The 23,545-nt window shown below is 48.5% G+C and overlaps 1 long non-coding RNA gene across 3 annotated transcripts; it reads left to right on the top strand.

Annotated features, from left to right (window-relative positions):
• The first annotated feature begins 1,398 nt into the window (after window positions 1-1,398).
• LOC135185826 (uncharacterized) lies at window positions 1,399-6,372 on the top strand. 3 transcript variants are annotated; one of them, XR_010306642.1, is made up of 5 exons: window positions 1,402-1,437; window positions 1,969-2,086; window positions 2,519-2,635; window positions 2,918-3,887; window positions 6,129-6,372. It is a non-coding gene; the product is annotated as an uncharacterized LOC135185826 (long non-coding RNA). The 3 variants fall into 3 exon arrangements; XR_010306643.1 differs by lacking the exon at window positions 6,129-6,372 and having other exon boundaries at window positions 1,399-1,437; window positions 1,998-2,086; window positions 2,918-5,838; XR_010306644.1 differs by having other exon boundaries at window positions 3,572-6,372.
• The last annotated feature ends 17,173 nt before the right edge of the window (window positions 6,373-23,545 follow it).

The raw sequence follows: 23,545 nt of genomic DNA, 5'->3' as shown, positions 1-23,545 counted from the left end.
CTGGGGAGGTAAGCCAGAACAATCAAACAGAGGCCAACAAGCCCCTTGGCCACATTTTAAACATCCCCTTGAGATGTGAAAACCAAAATTAATGAATGCTGTCAACTCTTGTACCAAGGGGATGTTCATGGAGAGCACTGTGCCTTTGGTTGTTGTGCACTTGGCATATTTATTATCAAATAGTCATAGGCTATGGCACTGGTGTTTCAGTAACCCCTGAATACTGCTTTTGATACAGAATCTAGAAAGATGCTTCAGGGGGAGCAGTAATAATTAAACAACTGTGGATACATTTCAAATCTTCTGAAATGGTCCCATCCCTCTCCAAAAGTAATGTTTCATTTCTTTGATTAGCTCAGCCCAGCACAGCCCAACCTTTCATGCCATGACCACCAAAGCCTGGTGTGCACACAGCTATAAAGAGCTGGTCCTGATTATTTTCTCTGCTGCTCCAGAGCTCGAATGAAGGCTGAGATTGCTGCTGTTGAGGGTGGAAAGTTCCTCCTTCATTTTATAATCTGTATGTTCCTGTGGTTTCTCTTGGCTGGGAAGTGTCATTTTTTGCTTCTAATCTCAGCCATGTGTCGGTCAGTTTTTACTGACGTTGCCTTCACCCTCTCCCTGCTGTGCAGCTCTGCAAGCCATCTTGCACACATATTTTTCAGCAGGGGTGGGAGGCAGCAATGTGGGTTGGGGCTTTGCTATTGGTGTCAGGATTTCCCTTTTTCTTTGTCTGAAGCTTGTTTTCCCCTTTTCTTTAGAGTCGATGGCAAACAGCTCAGGGTTAGGCACCGGGGAGAGGTGCAAACTTGCATGCGAGTTTGAGCCAGGGAACTCTATCAGCGCTCCCCAGCTTCTCTGATGCATTCAGCGACAGAGTCATCACCGTGAACTCTTCAGCTCGATCCTTCAGCGAGAGTATGCAGAGGAACAGAAGTTTCAACGCTGTAGACTCAACCTGCAGCTAAATCTCCCTCCTGTCAATTAGGATGGCAGCAGGGTGGCCCAGGGTAGCCCACACGGGAGCGCACCCCGGCGGGTTTTGAGAGTCTCCAGAGAAGGAGACTCCACATCCTCCCCGGGCAGCCTGCTCCAGGGCTCTGCCGCCCTCACTCTAAGAAAGTTTCTCCCTCTCCATCTCCTTCCATTCCCCCCGTTTCCCTCTTTCTGTCTCCATCCCCATCCTTTCCCTCTCCACCTCCCTCCCTTCAGCACCACCTCCCCTTTCCCACCGTATCTGCCCCTTTCCAATTCCAGCCCACGTTTTCCCTCCCCCCCCCCAGCCCCAGAGCAGCTGGCCCCTGTTGGAGTCTCCTCCCACCCCAGGTGTGACCACTTTGCCCTGCCCACCCAGTCCCCTTTATAATCGGCCCCAAAAGAGGCAGAAGCCCCAAGCTTGCCCATTTGGGCAGAGGGAGCCTCCTCCCATCGTCGCTGGTGAGTACTTGCGGTGCTCACCGGGTGGTGCTCACCGGGTGACTGGTGGAGGTTCTCAAAAGGCCGGGGGGCCTCGCTGGCCCCCCGGCTAGGTAGGGCTAGGACCAGGACCAAAACATCTTCCAACCTCACTCGTGGGTGTTGGCTGCTTCTGTCTGCTCACTTGTGACACAGGAACAAGCCTGTGGCACCTTTTGAGAAGCACTAACTGAGCATGGAGGAGATGGCTGTGAATCCTCAAGGAGGGAAATGCAGTTAGACTCAAATCTCAGTGCTACTCTTTTTTGTCAGAGTGGCTGAAACTCTGCTTTGCTTTGTAGCTAAGCTAAACCTGCCTTTGTTCAGCAGGGGGTGAAATCCTGCTGTGTTCAGCCAGGCCAGGGCAGAAGATGCCTGTGTTGCAGTTCAGGGTTTTACTTGTTGGAGCTGCTTGGCAGCCAGAGGCTTTTACAAATTGCCATCTCAAGCCATGTGTGTTTGTGCTTCTAACTGTATTGGCTTTCTCATAGGCTAAGCAATCTCATTTCACAGCATTATGACTGCAAGCTGCAATTCTTCAGGTGCTCTGTGGCTTGTTTGGACAATCCATGGCTTTGTTTCCAGGTGGCTCAAGGTCTAAAGCTACTGCACAGGTCCTACTCCAAAGTCGGTAAGTCTGTGTCTCAGCACTCTCTGGCATCCCAGAAGGTTCCGAGGTTTGAAACTTAACATTCTTAGTTTGAAAAGGAGGAAGCTGAGGGGAGACCTCTCTGCTGCCTTCAACTACCAGAAGGGACATCGAGCAGAGGCTACTGCTGGTCTCTTCTCACAGGTAACAAGGGAGAATGGCCTCAAGCTGAGGCTGAATAGGTTTAGATTGGACAATAGAGAAAACATTTTCCTGGAGTGGTCTGAGACTGGAATGAGCTGCCCAGGGAGGTCCCCAGCCCTGGATATGTTTGAGGTTTTTTTGGATTTGGTGCTTAGGGTTATGGTTTAAGGTAAATCTTGTTGAGTAAGATTGTAGGATGGACCTGGTGATCCTGAGGGGCTTTTCTAACCTGAATGTTTCTGTGACTCTGTGATGTTGTTACTCTTTCAGAATTTTAGGTGCTTAATGAAGACAAGTAGACATGATCTTCTCTTGGCTGTAGCCTGGGTAAAGCCTCTTGCCTGAATTCAGACTGGCATATGAAATGCCATTCTCCTTTTCTGCAGGGTAAGGCTTGTTCCCAGGGGCCTGTTAACATCCTGTCATGCCACAACCACCAAAGCCTGGTGTGCACGCAGCTATGCAGAGCATCTATCCCCACTGGAGTTGTAGTTCAGTGGCTGGTAAATGTTGGTGGGTACATTTATATCTGTAGAGTTTTGTTGACCGCTTAGAAATTACACTGCTTTAATGAAGCACTAAAGCTTCAGCCAGACAGGGGTGAAAGGTGTTGATGCCTTCTAAGGCAAAGAAGATTTATTTCTCTTTTATTCTCTTTCCCTGTGATAGGAATGGCCTTCTGCTGCTGAATCAGCAGGATATGCCCTGTGACAGACTCCAGCTGGTGGAAGAGCTGTTAATGGGTCAGAAATCCGTGTCCCACTCTAGCCTCCCTCCAAGCAATGTGCATGAGAGAGGCACAGGGCCGAGCAAACGGCATGGGAGAGGGAAGTGGAGACCCCTGATACACACAGCTGTTATCTGTGATAAGCTGCATCCTGTGCCGTGCTCCACCTCTCTGCAGCAGGGAAGGCGTTTGAACTCCAAGACCTTTTCTCAGTGCAGTCTCTATCTGATAAACACACAGCAGGCAGCTGGAAGCAAAAAACAAAGTTCAGCCCATTCCCAGTGACTCAGTTTCTAAGACTTCTGACCAGTTTCCTAAACCTCTGCCTTTAGACATTTTTTTAGGCAGTGTAGGTACATCTAAGCCATACAAATGGGTGAAGAAGTTCATAATAGTCCTGTAGAGCAGTGAAGTGAAGAAATGGAGCTGAAAAAGGGGGGGAAAAAACCCCACCAATTCTATCTAAGCAGGGCAGTAAGAAAGCCAAGTTTCTTCCAGGAGAAACTTGTTTAAAGTGTCTGCAGCTGACCTCTGATCACTGGAGTGTGGTTGTTGGCTTGTGATGCAGTTTGTAACCACTTCCCTTGCTCTGACAGTTGTGTTCGTGCTCTTGGATGGAAATCTTCAGGAATGCAGCAGTGGACCTTCTTCCTCAGTGCCCTCCTCAGGGACTCTTCACTCATGAGCTTCATCCTCTAACCTGAAGCAGACCTCCGTCCTCAAGGATGAAGACATTAGAAGAGACAGATCACAGCCATTGTGCTGGAGGCCCAAGGCCACTGCAACCCATAGAGGTGGCAGGCATTGTTACTCCCCTGCCCCGTCCCTCCTGAGATGTGCCACGATACCAAGGCAAACTCTGCGGGGGAACATCGGAGTGCCCCGCACCGGGAGCCACTGCAGCCCTGCTGGGTAGGTGACGTTTTGTGCCAGCGCTGTGCCTGGGGGCTGCTGGTCTCCCAGCTAGGGGAAGGCTGCCCTCGGGCTTACCCCCAGGCGTGGTTGCTTTGTGTAGCAGAAGATCAGTCAGTAGGAAAAATGCTGCCTTTGGGGGGGTGTATTGGTCTCCCTTATATAAAGGACCGCATGAGGAGACGAGGCTGCAGCTGGGCAGGTCTCGGAGGCTGCTGCCCATGCCGAGGGACGCCACTCCACACAGCCTCCTGGGGGCTGTCACAGCATCCCTCCGCACCAGAGGGGCGCATCGGTGAATTCAGACCTTCCGCGCAGCCCGGCCGAGCTCCGCGCCGCGGGCCCTGCGGCAGCGCTTCCCCGGGCAGGCTGCAGGCCGGCGGAGCTGGGGAACGCACAGCGGAGCCGTCCCCGTCCCGGCGCGCCGCTGCCGCCGACCGCCTTGGCAATAGCGCCACCTGCGGGCCGCGCAGCGCCTAGGCAGGGAGCGGCGGCGGAGGGCGGAAACGTGGGCTCTGCTTTAGCGGCGTCCCCGGCGGTGTGGGAACCTACATCTACACGGTGAGAGCATCAACAAAAGAAACGTGAGATTACTTCATCGAAAGAAGCCTACCCAGCAGGTCGAGAGACGTGGTTCTGCCACTCTGCTCTGGTGAGATCTCGCCTGGAGTGCAGCTCTGGAACCCTCAACACCCGCAGGATGTGAACCTGATGGAGCAGGTCCAGAGGACCACCAAGATGCTTGCTGGAGTAGCTCTCCTACAAGAACAGGCTGAGGGAGCTGGGGATATTCGGCCTGGAGAAAAGAAGGCTCCAGGGAGATCTAATAGCAGCCTTCCAGTAGCCGAAGTGGGCTACAAGAAGAGTGCAGAGGAACTGCTTGCAAAGGCCTGCAGTGATCCAAGGGGCAGTGGTTTGAAATGAGACAAGAGATTTAGATTGGATGTTAGGAACAAGCTCTGCACAATGAGGGTGGTGGAACACCAGAACAGGCTGCCCAGGGAGGTGGTTGAGGTCCCATCCCTGGAGATATTCAAGGTCAGGCTGAACAGGACTCCAAACAACCTGATTTAGTGGAGGATGTCCCTGCTGACTGCAGAGGGGTTGGACTAGGTGACCCTTGGAGGTCCTTTCCAACACAGCCCAATCACAGGATTCTATACTTGGCACTATTACCACATTCACAGACTACCCCTGACCTTCTAATCCACTTGTCTCTACATCACCAACATCTGATCTTGGTTCTGAACACTTCAGTCCTACTCCAGTGAAAACAGCATTTGACTGTTTGCTAAACCTCTCCAGAGCATCCTTCTTTCCTCCACACCTTTGGTGTAGTGCCTGACTCATTCTCACTTACACCTTGTACTTGGACCAAAACCTGCTGGTTTTGATTCCTTTCTCTTCAGGCACTGAGATGTCAGTAATCAGTGGACTCTGACCGATGGCCTGTATGGACAATTCCTCTTACTTGAGCATGAAATTATTTCTAACAATAGGATGCTTTTAGAATAAGAGACTGAGACATAACCCAGAATCCCCCCAAAGAACAACTGCCAGTGCATGGCAGCCAGGCTCTTTGCCTGGTACACATGATGAGGTTGGTCTTGCATACCCCAGAGCTGCTGCACACTTCTGGCAAGGGAGAATCTTTTATTTTTCAATGACTATTTCCAGAGACTTGGGGTTTATTTCAGTCATGTCTCACATGAAGGGAAAGAAATGAGAGGCTGTTTTCAAAATCAGATTAACCACAGTTTCTTCCCACTTGCCAAGCCCTAGCAGCCAGAGCTCTGTAGCTCTTTTCATGCCAGCTACCCTATATCTCAGTCCCAAACAAGTAATCCATACTCCTATTTGACTTTGATAGCAGGACTGAACTGGCTAGGGCCAGAGCTGTGATTTCAGACCCAGCACAGGCAAATCTCACTTTTCACACTTGTATGGAAAATAGCTTGAGGACAGCAAATAACCCAGAAGGCTGTGGAGGCTGACTTGGTTTTCCATTGTTGACTGAATAGCTGGGAAGGACTTAGGGATGTTAGCTGGATGCTGGAGGAGGAAAGCTGTGTCTTGGCATTTCTTTCATGTTGTAGGATGAGTGGGAACATCCACTGCATTTAACAATGAATTGTCTGTTCTGTGACCTCACCCATCACTGACATGTTTTTCTTGTAAGTTTGAAAGAGATGTTGCCAGATCAACCCCATTTTTTTTCCCTGAAATCCTTCTCAATCCCAGATTTACATAAGATTCCCTCCAACTTTTGAACTCAGTGAGACTCCATTCTTTGGAAGAGGACATTTACATTGAAACATGCCAGATGAGCTGGGAGGAAGAAAGGGAAACACTTCAAGAGTAGCATGAAGGTAATTTTTCACTCTTGACTGTGGTGTAAACAAGTTTAGCCCACTTGGCAAGGGGCTTTGTGTGCTTAACTTCTTATAAAATGAAGTGGTTTGAGATGTTAGGAGGAAGTTCTTCACAGAGAGAGTGATTGGCATTGGCATGGGCTGCCCAGAGAGGTGGTGGAGTCACCAACTCTGGAAGTGTTCAAGAAAAGCCTGGATGTGGCACTTAGTGCCATGGTCTAGTTGACTGGATAGGGCTGGGTGGTAGGTTGGACTGGATGATCTTGGAGGTCTCTTCCAACCTGGTTGATTCTATGAGATCCAAAAGTTGGGAAAGCTCTCACTAGTACTACATCTTTCGGAGTGTCTTTTCCATTCTTTCACATCTTATTTACTTAGATGTTTGTTTCTCCAGCTCTCTACACATCTTCTCTTTCCTGTCTTGGCTGGGAGGAGAGCAGATGTCTCTGTCCATATCCTGCTCTGTGACGACACAGAAAGCAGGCAGTGCTGTCACATTAGCCATGCTGCATCAGCCTTGGCTAGTTGCACAGTCCTTGGAGTTGCTGGCCCTTTGTAAGCCACATAACACAGGGTAACATTCTTTACCTATGCCGATTCCTTTGCTGCTACAGACTATAGAAGGCCAAGCACTTCAGATCTGCCTGAGTGTGAAGAAACACGTGGGCATTGCGCTCCTTTTGTCTCCAATTCTCCCCTCACCTACTAATGCTGCCTACGATAAGGCAAGGTCCTCAGAAGAAGACAACAGAGAGGGGTGAAATGCATAGCTCTGACAGCAGATCAAAAAGGAGTAAACAGGAAAGGTTTTGAGTCCTCTAAACCCAAAACTCCTCTTGCTTTGAACGACTAACAGATCAGACACTGCTCTGCAGCTCTCAGAAGCATTAATCTGATTTGTGTTTTTTTTCCTGAGCTGCCCAAAGCTGCAACACAGACTGCCTGGTACAGAAATGCCTGCCAGCCCTCAGCTCTGAACAGCCATTGCTCAAACGAAGTCTTATTTCATAAGAAAAGACAATCACAACACCCAGCCTGATAGAGATCTGCCTTTGATAGATGCAGAGCCAAGCAGCTCCCTTCCAGCGTTTGGAGGAGGCGAACATCTCTGCAGGGATAGCTGCTACAAGAGCCTTGCTTCCTCTGCTCCCGCTGTGGCAGAGGCCAGGTTTGAGTTCAGCAGCTGAGAATCTCACCCTTGAGCCAGTTCCCAGCACCTGCAGGCTGAGTTCTGTGTGAGCCTGGCCAGCTGCTTTCCCCCCTTCTCTAAAGGGCGCAGATTTCTCATACACTGCTTTTCTACACGGATTTATTTGCATAAAATGAATGTTCATTAAACCCAGGTTCCTCTCTCTTTATTTAGAGATCAAAAGCCTAGTGCCCTTCACTGCAGCTGTGTCTGTTTCTTAGTGTACAAGCCACTATTATTTTAGATCTAGACAAATCAGCTTTGGGGAGTTCTTTCCCGCAGTGCAAGAGACTTTAGGGAGGACATGTATCAGCAAAAACTGAATACAGAAGAATAGAGATGAGCATAAAGCAAAGAACCTGAAACAGAACTTGGGATTATAAATATTCAAGTGTATCTATCTCTTTTGAGTTCCCACATCTTAGCCCTCAGGAAAAAAAAAAGGTCAAGAGAGGCAGTGTCTCACGCAGTGTCCCAGTTTCTCCTCCAGGCAAGGCTTTCTGCAAGTGAAAAGTAGCAGTTTTGAGGAAGCCATCTGTAGGAAGAAAGTGACTTGTATCAACATTTGTTGTCACCTAGATTTGATGAGTGGTCCATTATAGCCTGTAAATGAGTGCTGCAGGTGGTCAGTGCAGAACAGCAACCTCCTGATTCAATCTGAGAAGACTGGCTGCTCACCCTAACCAAGAGGCACTGTCCTTTCTGTCTGTGGATTTAGTTCAGTACAACTCTTGGTGTCAGTCTAATCTCAGTGATTGTCTGCAGGAAAATGTAGAGGATCCTCTGTGGTCCTTCTAGGTTTTGTAAAACACCAGTCCTCAGCTTCTTAGCTTTGAACCCTGTTCAGACAAACTCTGAGAGCTTACATCAAGTGCTATTTTGCAAGCATCTAGCAGCTCTACTTCTTATTTGTGCTGAATAGTTTCCCCTGATACGAGACCCCACTCTTCCTTGGTTATGATTCTGCCAAACTCTTAAAGATGTTTGGGCTAGAGATTTTCCATGCCAGACATCCAGCTTCATTTACTACAGGATCTGAGTTAAGCATGAGAAATGCTTTTCTTTAACCTCATAATTCTTGAGTGCCCTATTTTGGGTGGGGAGTGGGATGGGTGATAGATTTTCCACTCTCCAGAAAGGGTTTGCAGTGTGGCAAAAGAAGTGGCAGTGGTGCAATGCATGGAGCAAAAGGGCAGCCTTCAAGGTACGGTCACAGACTGTACCTCCCAGAGCCCATCCTCTCCGAGCACCAATGGAAAGGAAGTGCACATCATGGCACGGAAGCAAAGCGAGAGGGAGCACGGGATCCCCCTAAAAAGCTGGCTTGTCATGGGTGACTACAGACCACGTCCTCACTCCTGGAAGTGCCAGCTACCAGTCTGTCTTGAAAAGAGTCCTGTTTTGTGGAGGACAGGCGCTGCAGCGTTGACTGCCAGAGCAGGGTGACGTGGCTGTGTCATTCCAAGAGCTACACCAGAGCACAATGGCCTTAGTTCTGCTATTGCCTAGCTTTTGAGTACTCCTCTTGGCAACCTTTGTATTGTTCATCTAGCAGAACATCTTTGCGTGCTAACATGACTCCAACAGGCTGCAATGCCAATTATTAAGCAGGCTTTTAAAGCCCTTTCTAACTTCACAGTTCCAATGCACAAAAAGTCCATTCCTGAAATTGGGTTGTCAAATATGATTGATCTAAAACCGTGGCTTTCAGCCCTCATCTGTCTGTGAATCCCTGGAACAACTCCTGAGGGGATTATGCAAGTTAACTGCTTGCTGTCAGCCAGCTTGCATTTGAAATGCAGGACCTTCCCCTCCACTGCACAGTTCTTTGGAGGTCTGCAGATGAAAAACATGAGCTTGAAGCATTGAGGATGATTTTCCTGCTATCCTGTTGCTGGTGACTTGCCAGTGGGGTGTGACTGGATACATATATCTGAGTGTTGCCATGTGATTAGAACAGAATAAACTTCTTGGAATGATTACTCTATTTGAATGATTTACTTTAAACGCCACCAACCCCCCTTTTGTTATGTGGCCAGATGCAGGTTATGACCACCTAGAACATTTTTGTTTAATCAGAATCACTCAGTGGATAACTGTCTGGTCAAAAGCAAATTGGGAGCAGCCTATATCTAGTACTTGAACACTGTCAGAGCTGACTGAATTCATGATTCATAGGGATGGTTTTACTCCTCGTTCTCCCCTCGGGCAGATGAAACTTAACTTTAGGTTTTGTGCATGATCATTCCCTTTGCACAAGTCCAAAGCTGCCCTTTTTCTGTGAACATTTCCAAATGTTGCTTAAAAATCTAGTGCTTGACACAAACAACAGACACTGTCCAATCCTGTGTGCACTTCAACACCTGCAGGGCCTCTGGAAACTAGCTCCTGATTGCTGGGGAAACACGAATGACTTAAATTAAAGGCAGTAAATGCTTCACCTCACACTTCCTTTTTATTAAAATGCCTGCAAACTTCTCTTCTTTTTTTGGCCTTGATGATATCCCTATAGTGAGTGAATCACTTCTAAAGATGTGAATGAATGTTTCCAGAAAATGGTTTGTGTGCAGGAGATCTGCCCAGGGAAATTGCTTGGCTGTGTGTAGGACGCCCTCTGGAAGAGTTGTGTGTCACTTGTAGGTCACTACAGCAGATCAGATATTGCAAGAGTGAAATGGTTATAACATAGCATCATAAATCAAAACACACAGCAATTTCCCCTGCTGACTGCTAGGGGTCTGTTAACTCCTGGCTGTCATGGAATTTGAGCGGCTCTGAAGGGGCTGGTACTAAGCTGGTGCATTACTCATTGGGTTTGCTAATTACATGATAACCTTTTATGGATTTTGAGAGACAAAACTCATTAAAATGTTGAATCTTACACCATTTTTTTTAATAAAATAATGTAGTTGCTCTTTCAATAGCAGAAATCTAAAGGATTCACTAAAGAGCAGGGTATTTTGCACATTGTTTTGTGCTCTAGCCATAAAGGCATGAACAGTTTAAAAGAGATAGGAACTAGAAGAGTTTTGACTACTAGAAAAGCTTTGGAACTCTGGATTTTCCCATCTAGATCCAGTTGAGTTGCTCCTGCCTTGTAGATAGCAGCCATGCTGTTGTGTTCTGCTACACAGGCAGCCAGAATGTGAATGTTAAATCAGGACCTGTGCAGAGACCCCATCTCAGCTGGGGCCAGGGGGGCAATTGGGGAACATGGGGTTTTTAGGCATACATTTTAGGATCAAACATGGCAGGCCCAAGATTCTGCCACTTGTACTAACTAGGTCTCTGTTTTCACAGATTCACGGAATGGTTTAGGTAGGAAGGGACCTTGAAGGTCATCTAGCTCTAATCTCCCTGCCACGGGCAGGGATGCTTAGCACACCTCTTGTGTAGTTGCTTGCCCTCTAGCTGCAGCTAACCATGCTGGCCTGTACCTACAAGTCTGGACGAAAACCCACTCCAAGTGCAGCAGACATCTACAGAGCATCAGCACTTAGCTGAACAGTTCTCCAAGGCTGGGGAGGCAGTGAGCAGTGGGAGCTGGGCCTCCTTACCCCCTGCCAGCTTCCCTGGAGCTGCCAGAGCACACAGGACAGTAGCAGGAGCAGAGTGGTGTACAGAGCCCCACAACAACCCCAGTGCGACTGTGTCTTGCTGTGGCATCTCCTGGGACGCCACGCGATAGAAGGAGATTGGATTCCTTCTCCCCAAGATCTGTATCTCATTTCCATGCTAATTATTCTCTCTCCAAGAGCCTTGCTCACATGCACTCCTCCCCACAACTCAGAGTTTTTGCCTTCCTCTCTAAATCACAGACATAATGCACCACAGAGCCCCGTTTATGAAAACAAGATCTCTAACAAAACCCTCTTAACACCACTAAATCTTCTTTTAATGAATTGGGACTGCAGCTTCAATTACAAGGCTGGGCTGAGAGGGCTGCTGGGCGAGCCATGCCAACAACAACACCGAGGCAGATCACTGTCACAGGGGTGCTGGGAGAGTCTGGGCAAAGCCTTGGACACTCCCTCTTTCCCCTCAAGCACTTCCACATCTGCATTGCATTATATCCCAGTCCAGATGAATTCTCTGGGATCTCCAGTGTTCTTGGGAGTATTTACATTATCAGAAAAGAAACCACTAATTTATTTGTTCAGTCTTCCACATAAATATACCCATAGCCCAGGGTGAAACGGCTCACATTTATCTGCCTTGCTTTGTTTTCAAATGGACCTACCCTGGATTTTCGGTTTTACAGTGTGTATAAAGAATTAAACTCCTTAATGAGACTGCAAACCCTCTGGATCATACTTTTTTACCCTGGTTGTGTGCACTGCATACCAACAGACAGTACTCTCCTTCGGCATTATTAGAGATAGAGGACTTCCTGTAGGGTTCTGCAAGGGCCACTTATGAGGGGGCACAGACTTAGTGTCTCTCATGTCAACGGAGGGTGTAGGGAGGCTGAAGTTGCTATTTCTGTCCTTTCCCTTGGATGGTACTTTTGGGTTATCCAGAATTCTTTTCTCCCGGGCAACCAGCAACAGAAGAAGGGGACACAGTCTCAAGTTGTGCTGGGGGAGGTCTAGGCTGGATGCTAGGAGGAAGCTCTTGCCAGAGAGAGTGATTGGCATTGGAATGGGCTGCCCAGGGAGGTGGTGGAGTCACCGTCCCTGGAGGTGTTGAAGCCAAGCCTGGATGAGGCACTTAGTGCCATGGTCTAGATGACTGGATAGGGCTGGGTGCTAGGTTGACCTGGATGATCTTGGAGGTCTCTTCCTAGCTGGTTGATTCTATGATTCTGTGTTGTTTTAATGAGGGAAGATCCTTGGTGCAGAAATGGGAGAAAGGAATGGTAAAACAACAAATTTTCCCTGCTAGAATGCTTGGCCTGGAGGCACTGCTCCTGTGGGCTTTCATGTCTGGAAGAAGGTGCTGGTCTATGCAGAGCTAGTGCAGCTCATAGGTACATTGAAGACTGCAAGGTGGACTGATGACAAGACACCAGCCTGCTACAGAGAGACCTTTGAGCCCTGAGGACAACTGCAAAGGTCTTTGTGTGTTGCAGCACCTCCTTCCCCTAAGTCATTAGGGGTTTATTAGAACTGGCAAAGTAGAAAGGTACTGAGAGTATGAAAATCTCCAGCAGTCAGCTGAAACTGGGCTCCCACACAATGTTAGCAATCCAGCTTGGTTACTGCTTTTGTTCCTGTGGAAGTGGCTTGGGCAGGAGTTTCAGGTTGGGGGAAATCTGGAGAACCTTGGGGAAATATTTCACTGCAGGTGTAGAGGTTTTCTTCACGGAAAAGCTTTGTTTTTTGGTTGTTTGGTTGGTTATTTTAAGGCTCACATTCCAATATTCAGCACTGCAGTATGGGTTACTGCAAAACTGTATTTCTATGCATTCTCTCCTCAAAAAATTGCTGATGAAAATAGGTACACTCTGCAGAAAATGTCCCTTCTGTTAGCCCTTCCCCAGTCCTGAGGGGAGATCTCATGGCTGTCTACAGCTACCTGAAAGGACGGTGTGCAGAGGCTGCTGCTGGTCTCTTCTCACAGGTAAACAGTGAGAGGAACCAGAGGGAATGACCTCAAGCTGGGACTGGGTAGGTTTAGACTGGACACATGGAACATTTTTTTCCAGCAAGTCAGGCACTGGAATGTGCTGCCCAGGGAGGTGGCTGAGTCACCAACCCTGGATGTGTTTAAAAGTCATTTGGATGTGGTACTTGAGGATATGGTTTAAGGGTGAACTTTGTAGAGTAGGGACAATGATTGGACTTGGTGATCCTGAGAGTCTTTTCCAATGGGAATGTTTCTGTGACCCTGAGGCCCTGGCTGGCTGAGGAGGGGTGGCTGTGCCTGGCCATGCATGCAGGTCCTTGCTGGCTGCCTTCTCCGGGTGCTCACACAGCTGGAAGGAAGCCAGCAGCTGTCACCCAGGAGTGTACCCAAGAGCAGCAGAAAGGCTCCAGATGTTTAAGCTCCTGCAGAGTCACTGCAGCTTAGGGCATGTCGGAGGAGAAGCCTGTGGGTACACACGCAATGTGACCTTCTGATGACACCCACATGACACTGATGGTGCTTGGGAATCTGAGGATGGATGTTTTCCCCAACAGCTCGCTTTGTGAAACCCAGCTGAGGGCACAGCAGTAAGGTCAAGCATTGCTCACGAGTCAAAAATGAGACAGTATTAAAACTCACTCTCTATCTGTATGTCAAACCCTAAAGGTTCTGCTCTGGAAAATAATTTTGCTGGTTTAGACTAGCCATTAAATGCTGTGGACTTCGGGGTCAGCTGTGTGACCCAGGAGAGGATTTAAGGGAAGGGTGTGACTGAGAAAGCAGTAGAAAAGCCCCTAGGACTGTGGCCAGTTTTAGTCAGAGGAACTGCTTTGTTATTGTATTACAGCTGCGTGGTGTTTTTAACCATAAACCACGCTTCAGGCTCAGGCTGAAATGGGCTGGAGTGCTGCAGTGACTCGCACAGCAGAACAATTTACAAATCCCACATGGAGCAGTGTTTGGAAGTCCTTTGAAAGCATTGTTTGGTCAGCAGCAGGACTCTTTTCAAGCCCTACTCTGGTTGCAACTCTTGTTTCTAAAGGTGCAGCTATACAAACAAATGACTGTGGGGATGTGCATTTACATCACATCATCTTTTCCACAGCGAGGTCCCACTCACAGCCTGTGGTAAGTGAAAAGTTGCCTGACTATAAAGGGAAAATCTTCTCCAGGGCAAGAGGCTGCCTCTGAGAAGTTGCCACTGGCAGCTGCACTGACACTGCAAATCCACACCTTCATTTCATTCAGAGTACCCTGCTTGTGTTAGCTGTACCCTGTGTTGCTAACAGACTGGCCAGAGGTGCAGGTTCATGGCTGCAAGAAGCAGCTGTGCAGGAGGTAGATGTGGAGTGTGCTGGGTGCTGGAAATGGATACAGCTGCTTAAGCAGCCAGTGGGGAAGGAGAGAGAAGTCCCAGCATAAGTGGCACTTTGCAAGGCCATGTATTACAGTGTTAGCTGCTTCCTCCATCCTTGGCTTGGAAAATTCTGGCTAGTGGGATGTTTTCCATGTGAACCCTAATCTTGACTGTGGCAATCAAAAGGAGGTAGGCTGAATTGGCTGTCTGCTCCACCAGACACAAGGCAGTTATAAGCCACATCAAGAATGCATGGAGCCAGCAGTGACCTCCTGAAGGCATTTGCAGCCTCGCAGGAAAATGGTTCCTGCACTTCTGACAAGCTCCTATGGACAGTGCATGGCTTCATGTGCACTACCTCATTGTGTGGAGAGGCCACAGGCTCAGTGTGCACTTCATTTTATGGACTTCATTTACAGACTTCATTTTATCTGTTACTCTCTTTTATAGGAACAAAATGGACCAGTGAGTGAATGGGACAAGGATTATACTAGTAAATCTCTCCATATTCCCCCCCCCCCAGCTAGGATTTCTAGTGCCTCTAATCCCCTAAATTAGTGATGAGGTTAAATACTGGCAGAGAAAAAAGGGCTCAGGTTGGACCTGCAGCCAGCCAATATCTAGGTAATAATCTAAAATGTATTATTCATGAACACTTTATTAATGTTCACATTAAGTCATTATAATTCTTTCAGTACCAATGTCCCTGTTTCATGAGAGGTGTTTAATATTAGCTGCTGTTCAGCCCTTTCCAGCCAAATAAAATCAGTCTTAGTTCATTCTGCCTTGCTTAGATCAACAAACATGGAACATAATGAACTTGCCTCGCTCTGAGACTTATCTTGCCAGGATTGGAAAGGGAATGGACTGCAGCAAAACACTCCCCAGCACTTTCTTTTGACAGACAAGTGTTCCAGCTTGGGCATGGACCACGGCTGTGCCTTAAGGCACAACACCCTCCTGGCTCCTCCATCTGCCAGCACAGAAGAGCCAGGGTGACTGCCCTCCCCACCACCAGCTGCTTTGGAAGGGCAACTTGGCAATGCAGTGAGTGCTGTAATTAGTCTTCTTTCCAGAAAGGCACAAGGAGGGACATTTTCCACCAGCAGCCTCTCTCTTGCCCTGTGGCTCCTGTCAATGTCATGGGGTGGTTGTTGGATTGGACAGTGTGGGAGCAGCCCTGGTGCCGGTCTGGCAACACGAGAGGTCTAGGCTCTGCAATAAGTAATGGAAAACTGGCTCACCTCTTGAGTGAGCCCCACTCATAATGATGGAGACAGGAAATTCTGAGCATACCCACCCCCATCGCTAGTAAGAGTTAAAGCAGAGCGCTGGGAATGTTTTTGACTCGTGAAAGCAATGCCAAGAACAAAACCAAAGAATAATGTCAGGTTCTTCTGATTAAATCTAAGATTTTTCCCACTATTACTTGAAAATTAGAAGCAGGCAAAACTATCCATCATGTTATAGATAGCTTGGCTGTAGAAATATGGCATCAGCATATGCTGAAAAGTAAAAGCTAACATGATTAGTAGACTATTAATTCTAGCAGCAGCCTTGCCTGTATGAGATCCATGTGTTTAGAAAGTAAGGTCTTTGCAGCAAGGAGCAGCTTTCCTGCGTGTCTGTAAAGCAGGTGGCATAGGTCTGAACACTAAACTTCAAATCTGGTCTTGCAAAATTGGCAATGACCTTTGAAAGTGTTGGCCCAGCTAGAGAGCTGCCAGAGCTTTGTGCTTCTATTGATCCAAAGCTTGATGATATCCATAAGCCTCATTCCACAGGGCTGGTTAGGCTGACTTTGAATCCAGCATCCAGATATGTCCATCCAAGAGCTAGATTTTCAAGGCACATTGCAGCTCCTGGAGTTCATAAAAGCTGTGGTGACAGAACTGGTAGTCAGTGCTCTAGGAGATGTAGTTTGCATGGTAATGTATTGGGTGCTGGTCCTGCAGGCCTCCCAAGCCTCTGGGTTTTTTTTTTGTGGCAGGTGTTTCCCAGGTGCTTTAAAGCAGCTGCAAGAAAAAAAAAGAAAGAAGGAAGAAAAATAAAAGAAAGAAGGGAAACCCAAAAAAGTGAAGGGAGTCCACTAGAGACTTGATACCTGCTAGTATGATTAGCCTCACTCAACTGCAGTGCTCCTCTTTTCCCAGGGAAAATGGAGAAGAAATTGCATCCTGCTGAGTTTTGTTGGCAGTTTGGCAGGAGAAGGTCCATAAAGAAAACACTCTCAGCAAAAGGTCTTGTGAAAAACAAACTTCAGCATCACTTGACCCAAACAGTCCCCTTAAATCACGTTCAGTGCTTTCTGTGCAGCCAGCTGGTGTCTCTGTATCGCTGCAGCCTGGCTTAGGTTACAAATGGTACACATGTCATCCTCTGCTAGCCTGCTGCTCCTCAGCCCAGTGTGGACCTTCCAAATCAGTTTGGCTGTAGACTTTTCTGGCCTGATCTTTACTATTTTAATATAAATGATGTGTGCTACAGTTCATCTGTCCCAGGATTCTCATACCTCAGTGGGATCCATTTGAGTTCCCCTTCCCGGCCAAGGCAGTGATTTCCTCGTGGTGGGTGACAGCTTGCCACTGTGGCTGCTCTCAGCTGAAATAGCTGTCCCTTGCCCAGGAACACGCTGTGCTGTGCAGCTCCCAGTTGGGCCTCCCTGACCTCCAGAAGTCACCCTGTGCCACAGCTCAGTCATGGGAACCGTGACAGCCCAGGGCAAACCCACAGACCAGCAGACTCTCTCTTGTCCGTGTCTACTTTGTCACTTTGATCTCATCACATTTCATTAATTCCAGCAGTTTGTACATTAAAAAACTTGTTTAGAGCTGAAGAGGAAGCTCACTTTACACTCACTGAAACCTCAAGGGAAATTCAAGAATCACTGCTAGTGTAGTGTTACAGCAAGAGTAGCACTGCAGTTAAAATCCTTTCACACACTTCGTTTCTGCTCTTTGCTTGGTGCCAGGCTTGCCTGGCACCTGCTCCTCTGTGCCCTGCCCTGGACAGCCTCAGTCTGACAGGGCTGGGGGTGCTGCAACACATCAGGGGCAGCTGGAATTCTTTACAGGGAGGAATGTGACATTCGGGTTGATGGTGTCTCCTTCCTTGATCTAGGACCTGCTTGGAGTCCTCTTCCTAAACTTGCTAGAGTGGTTTTCACACTTTTTCTTTCTTCCTTGGCCTGGAGCTCCACAGGACTTATCAAATTGTGCCTTTTCCATATGCTGGGCACTATTTCTTTGTTCTCTTTTTTACCCTAAACCCAGTTTTGCCCAGCTCCACTTCTACTGAACTATGGGAGAGATATTTACAGCTGTGAGATCTCCAGTACCAGCCTGGGCCCCATCTCTCAGCATCTCACACCAGTGCACCTCAGTGCCTCATCCTGTGTCTCCACTTCTTGAGGCTGCCATAGCAGACCTGTCCTCCTCCACACTGCAGTATTACATTAGCCATAAACACTGAATTCTGCAGGGAATAGCTGCTATCTCTGAAAGCATGCTTGTGCCAGGCAAAGTCATACAAAAGAGAAGCAAATGGGCTTTGCACCGGTGCTCACTTGGAGAACTTAACTGCCACAGCTAAGTGAAGCAGAGCAAAAGCTGCAAGCAGGTCAGGAGAAGTTCAGACCAAGCACAAAACTGAGTTGAAAATCTCAGTTCTGAGGACTTACAAACTCAATGCAAACCTTGTGGGCTGCTCCTGAGAGAGGCAGCACTGCACGACAGGACTACATCAGTGCATCCTGAGCCCCAGAGGCAATAGATCTGTAGTGCCTCACCTTAAAACCAGACCGTGGGCTCTGGAGCACCTGAGGATGGATGGCAGTGACACGCGAAGGCAGCAGCATGTTTCAAGTGTTCTGCCAGTCCGTGCTTGCTTTTCTGATTAGCTGTTTGAAAGCTGCTAGTGGAGAAGTGCTTTTGTGGATGATGGAACAGGTATCTCTTGCTTTTTGTCTCCTGAGCTCTTGAGCTTCTGGCTTGTTATAACAGAGGTGAAGGCTGGGTTTGACAGCCCAGCTGCAGAGCTGGGAAGGTATATACCTCCTCGGGCTTACTCCTGCTTGCTTCCAGGAGGCACCAAAGCACTTCACATTTGGCGTGGGTAAGTTGTCAGAGTTCTTTTATTTTCCCTGTCAGACACATCCCAGACAGATAACGCCTGAGAACTGCTGGCATCATTGCAGTATGTGCCTGTCCTTGAAAGAGATCTGAGAGACCAGGTCTGCATCAGGCTGCCTTTCACTGAGTTAGAGTCACAGGGCACTTGGCACCTGTAACCCAAGCTGTCAATAAGTCTCTTGCCCTGCCAGCCCTGCTGTAACAAGACACTTGGTGCCACGGAGTGAGGAAAATGCCACTTCTGTTTGCAAAATGGACACACTTCCCTGGGTAATAAATGAAGCGAGTCACTGTCCAGACGGGTTAGCAGTTATCTTCTGCTCCTTGTCCCTTGATTTACTGTGTGTGGGAACAGCTTAGCACAGTGACTTTGCAAATTAAATACCAAGTGGATGGGTGATCTTTTGAGTTCTCGTCTGGGAAGGAAGCAGCTTTCAAAGAAAGGTTCAATTCTCTTCTGCTGTTCACATCAGAGCATTCAGCTGGTGGAACAGTGTTTGATCAGTGATTTTTACAGAGCACCAGCTTGCAAAGTCTGTTCAGGGCTTTTTTTGTTTCCCTTTCTTTCTCCTTCCATAGTTAATTTTTACATCAAAGGCTGGTCAAAGCTTTCAGCCTGGTATTACACCATTCACGGGTTAAGTGAAGCTGCTTAAAATCCCCCATAATTGCCATCGTTGTGTCTCTGTCTGCCTCAGCAGCCCTCGTGGTGTGTGGAGTCAGTGTGTGTCTCCCAGAAGTATCAGGGCCAGGCAACGTTTAGCCAAGGAATATGCTAATTGGAATGGAAAAAGACATTGTGTGTGTCCCACATGTTTACATCTGAAAAAACAAAGTGGAAAATCCTTAGCCTTAAGACTCTAAAGATGTCAGACGCTTCTCTCAGAATGTTTTGGGAGCCCTAGTAAGCCTCAGCAGAGAGATATTATTTTGTCCATGCTCCTCTGATAATGTGATCCACATGCACATGATACACCATGAGTCCTGTCTTGCTTTTCGACTTCCAGCCTGTGACAGTGGTGCACGTTGAACTTCTGGGTGTGTTTTAAAATAACACAAAAATATGTCCACTAACTATTGAAGCTACCACATGAAGCCTGCAGGCTGGGGAGAGTCAGTATCCTGCCTGTGTGCCTCCTTGTGTCACGTCCCACACAGTAACAGAGCCTCTGCTTGCACAGCCAGATGCCACAGCTCTTGTTGCTCCTCTCTCCCAGGCTACTCGTAATTAACTAGCAGCTAACCAAGAGACTGATTTCATCCTGCTCCTCAGAGGGTGACCCAGCACCTTGGGTACTGCAGCCTGCTCAGCTTAGGCAGAGTCAGACCACACACCGTGCAGCTGGAGCTCAGCAGCAGGTTGCCAGAACCTAGGGACACTGGTGAGGATGTGCCTGTCCTCCCACCTCCTCTAGGCAACCCTATTGACTCCAGCAGACCTGGCTCCTTCCTCCGTGTCATCCTTCCTTTGTTCCTGCAGGCAGACCCCATCATTCTCTCTCCATCCTTCTCTTCCAACCCCTTGTCACTCTTTTGGCAAAGAGACGTTTGGGAGCCTGGGAGTGACCATGTCCCCAGGCAGAGAGGGACCCTGGAGCATCCCACAGCTCCTCGATGCTGCTGTGGCAAGCATCTGGGCCAGTGCCACCTGGCAATGAGGGAGCAGCAGGGCAGGCTCACAGCTTGACACCTCTGGAGCCTAGTAGCTTCTATCTCTAACAAACATGTGAGAATTCCAAGTTCTCTGAGGCAAGAGGGACCTTTCATTTGGGGAATGTCCCTGGGATGGTGTATGGGTGCAATGGCAATGCCAGACTGCTGCTCCAGCACATAGCAGTAGCTGGAAGAGTCTCATCAGAAAGGCTACAAAGGAGGTGGTTAATGCTTACAGTGAGCTGAGTAGTGTGTATTTGATTTTAGCCTTACTCCTGGAAATGGAAGAATAATTTTACAGAGCACTCTCGAGGGCACAGGGCCCCTTGCACTGCCAGCACACTGCTACAGACCCTTCCTGACAGATAAAGGAGGCGAGACCACTTCTCTACCCACTGGAGGAAGCTCCCACTTAGCCCCTTCCTTTTACCTCCTGCCCCGTGCCTCACACTGTGTCCCCAAAGCCACATGTGTGCCCAGGAGCCTGGCTCACCTCTCTGGCACCAGCCAGCAGCGAAGAGGCACATGGGGCTGATTTCCATGTGCCAGGACTCACCGTGCCTTCCCTGGGCCCTGGGGCTGCTGTGGAGACACTGTTTATGCCCTACTGCAGGGGGAAGGGATCCTGTCCTTTGGAGGAGAAGAGAGCTAAACCACAAAGGGCTGCAGAAAGTGAAAATTGCATTAAGAGAACGAGTCCAAAGGTTTAACTGCTAGAGTGAGAGAAGAGCATTTCATAAAGACCATGGTCCCAGTGCTGCACAGCACAGCACAGCGCTCCCTGCCATGCAGCACGGCTGCTTCCTCTGCAGCTTGGCTCTGAGCAAAGCCAGGCACCCAGACGGGCAAGACCCAGCTGGAAACTGGAGGCTCTCCTTGCAGCCCGAGCCTCCAGAGAGGGCCTGTTCTCTGCTCTGCCTCTCAGCATAAGCCGGTTCAGCCACCGGGTGATCCTCTTGAATCACTTTTTAACCGAGTCAGGAAGACTTCTATGGCAACAGCCTTGTGTGTGTGTAAGGGAAAGGATTTCCAGTGAAGTAGGGAAGGGGGAGGGAAGAGAAGACATTTGGTCAAGACTACTTGCCCAAGGGAAAAAACAGATTTTCTCCACAGCTTACTTCAGAGTAAGATTTTGGAGAACCAGAGCTCTAGAAACCTGTAATTACCACTTGCTCTCCTTACAGAGTTTCAGGGGGGGTTGCCATTGGGGTGTTGCTGTGCCAGCTTGCTCTGCAGGCTGAAGTCCCCTGGCATCTGCTGCTGCTGTGCTTGCAGAGGAGACCCAGCTCCCCTTCTGGGTCTGCCCTCTCTTTGCTGGCGCTTGGCCTCCTCCTCTGCCCCAGCGAGAGCTGGCCTCCGCAGGCTGAACAGCATGTCCTGCTCTCTGGGGCATCAGGAGGCTTGCTGACTGCACACGGCTGAACCCAGAGTGTTTTCCATTGGGACAGAGCTATATTTAGCCTGTCCAGTGACCGTGTCCTGGGAGCTCACAAGGCCCTGACCCAGCGGGCGCCTGTGCCAGCCCCGCACCCAGCCTGCCTCCAGCCTGCTACCGGCTCCAGAGGCTTTGAACAGCCGCTGGCAGAGATCTAGTTGCAAGATCACAGTTTAACAAGCCTCTTCTCCTGCCCTGCTCTGCCCTCGTGTCCTGCCTGCCACCTGCCGACCTGTGCTCAGGTTAATTTAGCTCTGGAATGAGTTCAGCTGAGTTACAGCTTTGCGCCTCTGCAGCCAGGCCTGCGCTCCTGGGCTGTCTTCCCAAATTAACCATCACTTGATACTCCATCTAGATCTGTGAAAAAAATAACTGCCCTTCTTTGACCTCTGCAGGAAACGATTCAAACAAACCAACCTTTTCCACTGTGAGAAGCAAGGTCTGCTCCCAAATCTGTATTTTTATCCCGGGGATCCAGTTATAAACTGCACCAAGGGCAAGGACTGTCATTTCCAGAAGATGCTCCGCAAAGATGGGAGACGTGGTCACAGGGAAATGTCTCCTTGCTCACCAAAGTATTTTCTCCCCTCTTATTGTGGACATAGTGGAGTTAGCTAAAAATGTCAGTCTGCAGGTGCAGGCTTTCAGCCTGGAGAAAAGGAGGCTCAGGGGAGACCTTATTGCTCTCTACAAGTACCTGAAGGGAGGGTGTAGCCAGGCGGGGGTTGGTCTCTTCTCCCAGGCACTCAGTGACAGAACAAGAGGACACAATCTCAAGCTGTGCAAGGGCAGGTTCTGACTGGATGTTAGGAAGAAGTTCTTCACAGAAAGAGAGATTTGCATTGGAACGGGCTGCCATTTTAAACACCACCCCTGGAGGGGTTTAAAATGAGGCTGCATGAGGCACTTAGTGCCATGGTTTAGTTAATTAGAAGGTGTTAGGTGATGAGTTGGACTTGATGATCTTAGAGGTCTTTTCCAACCTGATTCATTCTGAATCTGATTCTAATTCTAAAATGAATTCCCTCACAATTCAAAAGTACAAAGATCTGATTCTGGCCCGTGCCTTTTAGCCACCATGAGCTGGGTTTGAGCCACACACTGTCTCTGCAATAGAGAATTCACAGCAAGGAGGTTCTGTCAGCTCTCTTTTCTTTGAGGACTTTCTGTGCTTCTGTAAGGCTCACTGACATTTTTATCTTGGGACTAGCTAATGATGCTCCCAGCTTGGAGGCAGGAGCCACAGAGTGATGCCAGCAGCATCATTTGGAGGTTGAACTGAATTCCCAGTGGGCTGGCAAGGCAGAGTGCCAGCAGCCAGGGTGGCCTCACAGAGTGCGCATCGCAGAGGGGAGTGGAGGATCCCTAACATGGAACTGAGTTTCATACCTAAAATGTCAGCCTTGAAGACAACCACATGCTCCTTTATTTAGAAATCATTTGAGACAACCTTAGTAAATAATTGGCTGTTCAGTTTTTGTGGGCAAGATGGGATTTTTATCAAGCTTTCAATCAGGCAGCTTTGAAATCGAAACATGCAAAGCATCTCCACATCCCTCTAGTCCAGCTCTGGTCTTCTTCTCACTCAGCAGTGCAACTCCATTCTCCATTTACCGTACTTGATGTGGCTGAAGTATTTGTGGGTGACATTTATAAGTAAAAGGTATCCACGTGGTCACAGACTCACACAATTGTTTTGGCTGGAAAAGACCTCTAAGATCACCGAGTCCAATCATCAAGCTAAGACCACCATGGCCATTCAGCCATGTCCCAGAGTGCCATGTCTACACACAGCTTTCAATCACCACTACAATAACTTTATCAGACTAGATTTCTGATGTCTTTCAAAGGTAACAGTTCCCAGATCACAGAACCTGAAAAGACAGAGTGACCATATGCAAGAGTTAAGATGACTCTCACCATGCTTGTGAGGCAGCACCACGTGCTGCTGGTA

The sequence above is a fragment of the Pogoniulus pusillus genome, chromosome 23 (genome assembly GCF_015220805.1).
Source record: "Pogoniulus pusillus isolate bPogPus1 chromosome 23, bPogPus1.pri, whole genome shotgun sequence".
NCBI classification, from domain to species: domain Eukaryota; kingdom Metazoa; phylum Chordata; class Aves; order Piciformes; family Lybiidae; genus Pogoniulus; species Pogoniulus pusillus.
Note: the sequence above shows the minus strand (reverse complement) of the source record. Positions and strands in the feature narration are given on the sequence as shown.